The sequence below is a fragment of the Carcharhinus amblyrhynchos genome, chromosome 3, assembly GCF_965287045.1.
Source record: "Carcharhinus amblyrhynchos chromosome 3, sCarAmb.v2.hapA, whole genome shotgun sequence".
NCBI classification, from domain to species: Eukaryota; Metazoa; Chordata; class Chondrichthyes; order Carcharhiniformes; family Carcharhinidae; genus Carcharhinus; species Carcharhinus amblyrhynchos.
In genome coordinates this window covers 66,711,622-66,721,998 of record NC_137326.1, presented here as the reverse complement: position 1 = coordinate 66,721,998, position 10,377 = coordinate 66,711,622, and the positions used below count along the sequence as shown (strand labels likewise).

Below are 10,377 nucleotides of genomic sequence, written 5' to 3'. Positions count from 1 at the left end.
AGATGGCGGCACAGGCTCATTGGGCCAAAGGGCCTGTTTCCCGTGCTGGGTTGTTCTTCGTTCTCTTTAATGGACCCTGGCCTTCCCATGGCTTGTCATTTTAACACATGTTCCTGCTCTTATGCCCACATGTCTGTTGTTGGCCTGCTGCAATGTTCCAATGAAGTTCAACACAAACTGGAGAACAGCATCTCATCTTCCAGCCAGGCACTTTACAGCCTTCCAGTCTCAACATCAAATTTAACAACTTCAGATGATTCGCTCTACCTCACCTCAACCCTTTTGTTGTCATTTCATTTCATTTTTCATCTTTTTCTTTATTGTCTTTCTTTATTTCTCTTACCACCCCCACTCTTCCCCCTATTTTATTCCCCCTGCCCTTTCCTTTTCTCCCCCTTTGCTCCCCCTTCTCAATTTTCCCTCTCTCCCACATTTCCTTCCTTTCCCCCACATCTTCATTTGTCACAACTTGTCCACTAATTTCAACCTCTCTGCCGTTTGGCCGTTCACACCTTTTATTCTCTCTATGGACTGCCATTAATAGCCTTTGCCCTTACTTTTATGGTTATGACTCATCTTTCAATCCGTCACCCTACAGCATAAATGCCTCCTACTTTCTATGCCTTTTAACTTTGACAAAGGGTCATTTGGACTTAAAACATAGCTCTTTTCTCTCCTTACAGATGCTGCCAGACCTGCTGAGGTTTTCCAGCATTTTTTCTTTAGGTTACTAACTTTTATATTTGATTCTTCCTGCCAAAGTAAACAACTTCACATTTACCCATATTATCCTCAATCTCCAGATTGTTGCTCACACAGACAACCTCGACAACCTCCTTTTGACCTCTTCACAAGTAAACATGTGGGGTTGTGGAGGTGGGCCTTGGTAAGTTGCTCTCTCACCGAGCCAGTGCAGACTCGATAGTTTGAATGGCCTTTATCAATATAGGGATTCTAACGATGACATAGAGGTTTCCAGCATGGAAATAGGCCCTTCGGCCCAACTTGTCCATGCTACCCTTTTATTTAAACCTCTAAGCTAACCCCAATTGCCCACATTTGGCTGATATTGCTCTATACCTATCTTACTCATGTAACTGCTTTTTAAAATGCTTTTTAAAAGACGAAATTGTACCCGCCTCTACTACTACCTCTGCCAGCTTGTACTAGCCACTCACCAGCCTCTGTGTGATAAAATTGCCCCTCTGGACCCTTTTGTATCTCTCCCTCTCACCTTAAACCTATGCCCTCTAGTTTTAGACTCACCTATTTTTTGGAAAAAATATTGACTACCTAGCTGATCTGCGTCCCTCATTATTTTATGGACTTCTACGCTCATACGCTCCTCCTACGCTCCAGAGAAAAATGTCCCAATCTATCCAGCTTTTCCTTTTAACTCAAACCATCAAGTCCCAGTGACATCCTAGTAAATCTTTTCTGCACGCTTTCTAGTTTAATAATATCCATTCTATAATAGGGTGACCAGAACTGTACACAGGATTCCAAGTGTGGCCTTACCAATGTCCTGTATAACTTCAACATGATGTCCCAACTCCTGTATTCAATGTTCTGACCGATGAAACCAAGCATGCTGAATGCCATCTTCACCACTCTATCTATGACTCCATTTTCAAGGAGCTATGAATATGTACCCATGGGTCTCTTTGTCCTGTAACTCTCCCCAACACCCTATCATTAATTGATTAAGTTCAATCTACGAAAATGCATCACCTTGCATTTATCTAAATTAAGCTCCATCTGCCATTCGTCAGTTGACTGGCCCAATTGATCAAGATCCTGTTGCAGTCGGAGATAACCTTCTTCACTGTCCACTATGCCACCAATCTTGGCTCCACAACTCCATCAGTTTGCTCAGTCCAGCTTCTCTTGTGATTGTAATTTCACCATGTTCCTCACCTCTCTACCTCTCAATTTACAGCTATTACAGGAATGTTTCTTGTATCCTCTATGGTGACTACAAAAGCAATTAATAGTTCATTTCATCTGTCATTTTCTCACTATCTGCTGTTCTTTGAGGCTGCAATTCTGAATTTTTCAGTGACATTGACTTTGGAACTCCTACAAACTCCATACAGTATTACACTGCTATGTGAGCCAGATTTTCTTCCTCACCTTCATCCTCCCAATTTGTTCTTGAAGTGTTTTTAGATTCAATAGTCTGATCCCTCCTTTGCCCCATATCCTTTAATCCCCTTTGAACCAAGAGCTATAGCTATTTCCTTCTTGGAAACATACAATGTTTTAGCCTCAACTGCTTTCTGTAATAACAAATTCCACATGCTTACCACTCTCTGGGTGAAGAAATTTCTCCTCAGCTCAGTCCTTGGGTTTATCCCGTATCCTTAAACTGTGAACCATGATTCAGGACACCTCCACCATCAGGCACATCCAATCTCTTAAAGTAACAGGACAGGTGGATAAAGTAGTTAAGAAGGCTTACCTTCTACTAAATACTTACCTTTATTGGCTGAGGAATAGAGTTTAAGAGGAGGGAGGTTATGCTGGAACCAAATAAAACGTTGGCTAGGCAACAGCCAGTGTTCGGTTCTGGATGTGTAAGATTATGAGGGGCATAGACAGGAAGAAACATTTACCATTGGTGGAGAGATCAAGGATTAGGGGGCATAAATTTAAGGTAAGGGGCAGGAGGTTTAGAAGGAATGCGAGGAAAAACTTTTTCACCCAGAGGGTAGTGGGAGTCTGGAACACTTTGCCTGAAAGGGTGATGGAGGCAGAAAGCCTCGCAACATTTCTACCTAAAAACATAGAAAGTAGGGTCAGGAGGAGGCCATTTGGCTCTTTGGACCTGCTCTGCCATTCATTATGATCATGGCTGATCGTTTGTAGACTGTTGTTAAGATCCAGGCCAAAACTTCCAAGGTGTTTTATGAAGTTAGTCTTGAACTAAGCTTAACATTTGATTTTGGCATGGGCGAGCAGAAGATGTTTCACTCCAGGTATGATTCAAGTGATCCACTCGGAAACTTTTATCAAACAAGGCTTATTTAAAACACAATTAAAATATAATAAAAATAAGTTAGCATCACTTTTACCAATGATAAGATTTAACATAACACAATATACTCCTAACCACTAGTTAAATACCATCATGTAGACATAAACCCTTCTTCAGACCTGGCACAGAAAACAAATATGTTCATGTGATGCCGGATTTTCAGGTTTTTAATACCTGCTATGATTTGGTCCTTTGAATGTTGGGTAAAACCTCTAAGGCTTCCCAGTCCTGAAACTTTCAGCAAGCTTCTGAAAGAGAGACAGAGACAGAGACTCTGCCTTCTTCCATCAGCTTCTAGCCGCAACTGAATCGAAACTAAAAACTTGGAATACTTTCTTTAAAAAAAAAGCTGTCCCCAGGCATTGGCAGCACATATACTAAAATTGGAATGATACAGAGAAGATTAGCATGGCCCCAGGCATATAACCTGACCAGTCAATCATCCTCAATCAAGCTCCACTCGGCAATTCTCAAAGGATCATTAAACCACAGGACGCTGCACTAGTCCAGATGGAACATGATTAAATTAGATTTTTTTAAAGGCACAGTATTGTCACACTGTGACCTCTGGTTCTGGACACCCCACCATTGGGAATATCCATTTGTACCTACTCTGTCTAGTCCTGTTATAATTATATAGATTTCTGTGAGATTCCCCCTCATTCTTCTGAACTCCAGCAAATATAATCCTAACTGGCTCTTCTCATACATTAGTCCTTCCATTTCCAGGGATCACTCTGCACTCCCTCTAGAACAAAAATACCCTTCTTCAGATAAGGAGACCCAAACTGCACACATTATTCTGGGTGTGGACTCATCAAAGCCTTGTATAATTGCAGCAAGAGATCCCTGCTCCTGCACTTGAATTCTCTCACTATGAAGGTCAACATATCATTTGCCTTCTTTATCAGTCTCAAATAATATCTGAAAAAAAGTAACAGATCTCCTATGTAATAGTATCAAAAAACTGCAGATGCTGGAAATACCATGGTCTGGCAGCATCTGTGGAGAGAGAAAATATTGTGTCTTAATTATTTAATTTCTCCCACATCTCCCCTTTTTTTGTTCCTCGTCCTCATCCCTTTCGGCACCTTACCATCTCATTTCTGTCTCCCTTCAATTTGGATGAGGCATATTCAACTTCAGACTTTATCTCTGTTTCATTCTCGCCACAGATTTCAGATGGCATCATTCGTAATGAAAGAAATCATTTTTTAAATAAAATCCTAGAATGTGTTTAGCACAGAAGGAGGCCATTCAGCCCATCATGCCCACACCAACTCTCTATAAGAGCAACTCAGCTAATGCCACTCTTCCACCCTATCCCCATGGTCCTGTAGATTTTTCCTGCTTAGATAATAATCCAAAGTTGCTTTTGAAAGCCAAAATTGAATCTGTCTCCATCACACTCTCAGGCAGTGCATTTCAGATCCGGAGAAGTTACAACATTCAGAGATTTTTCCTCATGTTGCCATTGCTTCCTTTTTCAATCACCTTAAATCATTGACGTTTGGTTTTCAATCCTCCTGCCAAGGGAACAGTTTCTCCCTGTCTACTCTTTCCAGACCCCTTGTGATCTTGAATCTCTCTGTCCAATCTCATCTCAACCTTCTCATCTTTAAGGTGAACAGCCCCAATTTCTCAAATCCTTCCATTTAACTGAATTTTCTCATCTCTGAAACCATTCTTAGACCCATTGAACCACAGAAAAGTTACAGGACAGGAAGAGGCTATTTGGCCCACCTTGTCCATGCCAGCTCAACGACACCCAGGTGTCCTTTCTTTCCCTGTGCCTGGCCCATAGCCTACAGCTTACATCACTTCAGATGCAGATCCAGGTATTTTTTTCAAGACTCCAGGGTCTCTGCAAATGTTAGTCTTTATTGTAAGAGGGTTGGAGTCTCAGAGTAAGGATGCCTTGTCAGCTTTGATGACAGTACTCCATGTACAATCTTGCTTTCCATGACTAATACTTGCATTAGGAATGGTGAAAGAAACATTTACTAGAGTGAGATGGATGAGAAGGTTGTCCACTGGGGAGAGATTGGATAGAATGGATCTATATTCTCTGGAGTTTAGAAGAATGAGAGGTGATGTAATTGAAACAGACAAAATGGGTCTGTTTGAATTACATAACTGAGAGGGTTTCACAAGCAGGTGAGAATTTTGGGTTTTGGTAGCAGTAATAGGGCAATATAGATGATAGTATAGAGGCATACAGCACAGAAAAAGGACCTTCAGCCCATCATATCTGCCCATCGTGTGTGTGTGTGTAAGTGTGTGTATAACAAAGTAGATGCTGAGGAGTTTCTCAGTGATTGGAGAGTCTAGAATGCAGAGACATTCTGACAGTCTCAGGATAAGGTGATTGCCATTTAGAATTGAGATTGAGAGAACATCTTCACTCAGAGGGATGTGGACCTTTGCCATTCTTTACCCTAGAGGGCTTTAGATGTTTACCCATCGAATATATTAAAAGATTTTTAGACACTAAGGGGATGTGGGGATTGGCTGGCAATGTACAGTTTAGTAGAAGATCAACTGTCAGCTTGTTAAATGGTGTACCAAGCTCGAGGGGCTGAATGTGCAACTCCTCCTGAGAAAAGTGCAATCGTGATGTGGAGATGCCGGCGTTGGTCTGGAGTAAACACAATAAGAAGTCTGACAACACCAGGTTTAAGTCCAACCGATTTATTTGATAGTAAACTCACAAGCTTTCGAGGTTTCCCTCTTCATCAGGTGAATGTCAGGAGAGCATTCACCTGACGAAGAGGGAAACCTCGAAAGCTTGTGAGTTTACTATCAAATAAATCAGTTGGACTTAAACCTGGTGTTGTCAGACTTCTAAAAGTGCAATCAGCAGAATTACTTCTGGATTCCTGTAAGAGTGGGCAGGTACACAATGGACTTTGGACTGATGAATTATATGAACCAGTAGGTTTATACACCCTACAAAACTATCTATTCTAATCTTCGGATAGTGACTTGGTCTGATTTGTTTTCTAGGATCTCATGTGGCCCAAGTTACTGACTTGGTAAACTCAACAGTGTAAAATGTTGTTAACACAAAGTAATGAAATATTAATTGTTCTATCCAAATGAGAGTAAGCAGGTCTCATTATTCAATGAAACACATTTTTTTCCACAGATTACAAAAGGAAATAAACTTGGAGGTTTGCAAAAACACCCAGGCACAATGAGGAGAAACTTAATGAAGGTTTATATTGAAACTAAGATAGTTCAACACAAATGGTTTAAAGTTTATCTAAGCTCAGGACAGGTTTCATTTTGTCAACTAAGTTGATTCTTATCAGTTAACAGTACTGTTGCATGAACAAAACAACACAGAAAGAGGGAGAATCTGAGTGGGAAATTTCTTTCATGTTTTAAAAGCTCAATTTGCACACATATGGTGGCAATTATTAGAAGCAGCTTAATATTGCCGAATATCCAGCATCAGATTTCTCTGTTTACAAAATGGGAAGGAATAATTACTATGTTTTCTGAGTGAGAGAATAATATCATCAACACTACTGCAGCATTGCCCTGAGTCCCAGTCCAATAGCGTGTTGAACAGCACAAACCAGCAAAAGAAAAGATCAAAGATATTCTTCTTATGAGAGAATCTTGCCTTATAACTTTCTACCTCAATCAGCAGTCCTCACCATTTAATGGTTTAAAATGATAGAATCATAGAATGGCTACAGTACAAAGGAGGACATTCAGCCCATCATGTCTGTGCTGGTTCTTTGCATTAGCAACTTCTCTCATCTCATTTACCTGCCTTTTCTGCCTAGCCCTGTAAATTATCTCACTTAAGATAATTCTCCACCAAACTGTCAGGCAGAGCATTCCAGACCCTAATCATTCACTGTGTGAAATTTTTTTTGTGTCACCTTATTTTTGAATCATTTAACACTTAACTGGCATTAAATGTCACTGCCACATATCTGCCCATTCCACCAACCTGTCTATGTACTTTAGAAGTTTAGCATTATCCTCCTGATAGTTCACAATACTTCACCCGTCTGATATTATGCAATTGATTTTCAATCCATGACCTCTGATTATTTCCTCACTTGTCAGAATAAGTTATTTTTCTTCTCTCAGGTGACTCCTATTCACCTCTGTCCATATCCAGAAGTTTGTTTTGCTGTTAATTCCACTCTCTGTCTCTGTCTCTCTCTCTCTCTCTTTCTCAATCTCCCATTTCCCATTCATTTTGCATACAACATTCAGAGCACATCAAATTCAGACTTACTCTCTGAGAAGCCACGGTTTATAAACAGCCATTCTTAAAAAGTGCTGATATTTTAAATTAACCTTGTGGTCGAGACTTGAGCCTTTCCAATACTGAAGCATTAATAGTTTAAACAAAATATTGCCTGCTGCAGTCAGAGATACAGAAAGTAAGCAAAGCTAAAGCAGTCCAAAGATGTGCAGAGCAGGTGGATTGGCTATGCTAAATTTGCCCCTTAGTGTCAGGGGGACTAGCTAGGTTAAATGCACAGGGTTACTGGGATAAGGCCTGGGTGGCATTGTGGTCAGTACAGACTTGATGGGCCGAATAGCCTCTCTGCACTGTAAGATTCAATGAAATCTTGCACTGCCAAGACTGAAACATTTCTCCAAGTGAAGTGTCCTGGTAAAAACAGCATCTTGTTTCTTTGTTACAAATAAACACAATTGTAAAACTGCAGGAAAACAGCGCCCTTGTATTATTGGTCAAGAAGTAATTTGTCATTTATATTAATGATTTGAATGAGAATATAGGAGGCAGATGACACTAAGATTTGTACATAGAACATAGAACATAGAACATTACAGCGCAGAACAGGCCCTTCGGCCCACAATGTTGCGCCGACCAGTTACAAAAACAATGACCCACTAGCCTATACCAATCCCTTCTCGTCCATAAACCTATCCAGAGATCTCTTAAACGCCCCCAAACTAGACGCATCTACAACTGCAGCAGGCAGGGCATTCCAATCCCTCACCACCCGCTGGGTAAAGAACCTACCCCTGACATCCGTCCTGTAGCTACCCCCCCTTAATTTAAAGTCATGCCCCCTCGTGCTAGCTTTCTCCATCCGAGGAAAAAGGCTATCACTATCCACCCTATCTAAACCTCTAATCATCTTATATGTTTCAATAAGATCCCCTCTTAGCCGCCTTCTTCCCAACGAAAACAACCCTAGATCCCTCAGTCTCTCCTCATAGGACCTCCCCACCATACCAGGCAACATCCTAGTAAACCTCCTCTGCACCCTCTCCAACGCCTCCACATCCTTCTTGTAATGCGGGGACCAGAACTGCACACAGTACTCCAAGTGCGGCCGCACTAGAGTAGTGTACAGTTGCAACATTACACTGCGACTCCTAAATTCAATCCCCCTACCAATAAACGCCAAGACACCGTACGCCTTCTTGACAACCTTATCTACTTGATTCCCAACTTTCAGGGATCTATGTACACACACACCTAGATCCCTCTGTTCATCCACACTATTCAAAGTCCTCCCGTTAGCCCTATACTCGACACATCTGTTGCTCCTACCAAAGTGAATTACCTCACACTTCTCCGCATTAAATTCCATCCGCCACCTCTCGGCCCAGCTCTGCAACCTATCTAAGTCTCCCTGCAGACTATGACACCCTTCCTCACAATCTACCACACCTCCAACTTTGGTGTCATCAGCAAATTTACTAATCCACCCAACTATACCCTCATCCAGATCATTAATAAAAATTACAAACAACAGTGGCCCCAAAACAGATCCCTGAGGCACACCACTCGTAACTGCACTCCATGATGAATATTTACCATCCACCACCACCCTCTGTCTCCTATCTGATAGCCAATTCCTGATCCAACTTCCTAGATTACCCACAATCCCATACATCTGCATTTTCTGCAGAAGCCTACCATGGTGAACCTTATCGAACGCCTTACTAAAATCCATGTATACCACGTCAACTGCCTTACCCCCATCCACCTCTTTGGTCACCTTCTCAAAAAACTCAATAAGGTTAGTAAGGCACGACCTACCTGCTACAAAACCATGCTGACTATTTCTAATCAATTCATTACACTCCAAATAACTATAAATCCTATCCCTAATAATTTTTTCTAAGACCTTGCCCACAACAGAAGTAAGACTCACCGGTCTATAATTCCCGGCAAAGTCTCTGTTCCCCTTCTTAAACAATGGGACAACATTCGCTATCCTCCAATCCTCCGGGACTACACCAGAGACCAATGACGACCTGAAGATCTGAGCCAGAGGCTCTGCAATCACCTCTCTAGCCTCCCAGAGAATCCTAGGGTAGATCCCATCCGGACCAGGGGACTTATCTATTTTCAGCCCCTCAAGAATTTCCAGCACATCCTCATTATCAACCGTAATACTGTCTATTTTACACCCCTGCAACCCAATGTCCTCCTCAGCTATATTCATGTCCCCCTGCGTGAACACCGAAGAGAAATATTGGTTCAATACTTCTCCAATCTCCTCCGGTTCCACACACAACTTCCCCCTGTTGTCTGTAACTGGCCCTAATCTTGCCCTGACCAACCTTCTGTTCTTGACATACTTATAGAACGCCTTAGGATTCTCCTTAATCCTATCAGCCAAAGTCTTCTCATGTCCTCTTTTAGCCCTTCTCAACTCACTCTTCAACTCCCTCCTAGCCAATCTAAAGCTTTCTAGTGCACTATCTGAGCCCTCCAATCTCATCCGAACATAAGCCTCCTTTTTCTTTTTAACCATCGACTCAACTCTTTTAGTGCACCACGGTTCCCTAGATCTACCAAATCCACCATGCCTGACAGGGACATACCTATCAAGGACTCGCAGTAGCTGCTCCTTGAAAAAATTCCACATTTCAGATGTTCCCAGTCCCTGTAATCCCCTAATCCAATCCATGCTTCCTAATTCACTCCTGATAGCCTCATAATCGCCCTTACCCCAGCTAAAATTGCTGACCCGAGGTTCACGCCTATCTCTTCCCATCACTAAGGTGAACGTAACCGAATTGTGGTCACTATCACCAAAATGCACACCAACTTCCAAGTCTAGCACCTGGTCTGGCTCATTTCCCAGCACCAAATCCAATATAGCCTCACCTCTAGTTGGCCTGTCTACATACTGAGACAAAAAACCTTCCTGCACGCTTTGTACAAACACTGACCCCTCTAGCGAGCTAGAACTATAGCAACTCCAATCAATATTCGTAAAGTTAAAGTCCCCCATAACAATTACCCTATTACTTTCACTCCTAACCAGGATTGTCTCCGCAATCCTTTCCTCAACCTCTCTAGAACTTTTAGGAGGTCTATA

At 41.9% G+C, this 10,377-nt stretch overlaps 1 pseudogene; it reads left to right on the top strand.

The window, feature by feature from the left end:
* Positions 1-3,388: 3,388 nt before the first annotated feature.
* On the top strand, positions 3,389-3,453 carry LOC145341636 (U6 spliceosomal RNA; annotated as a pseudogene).
* Positions 3,454-10,377: the final 6,924 nt, after the last annotated feature.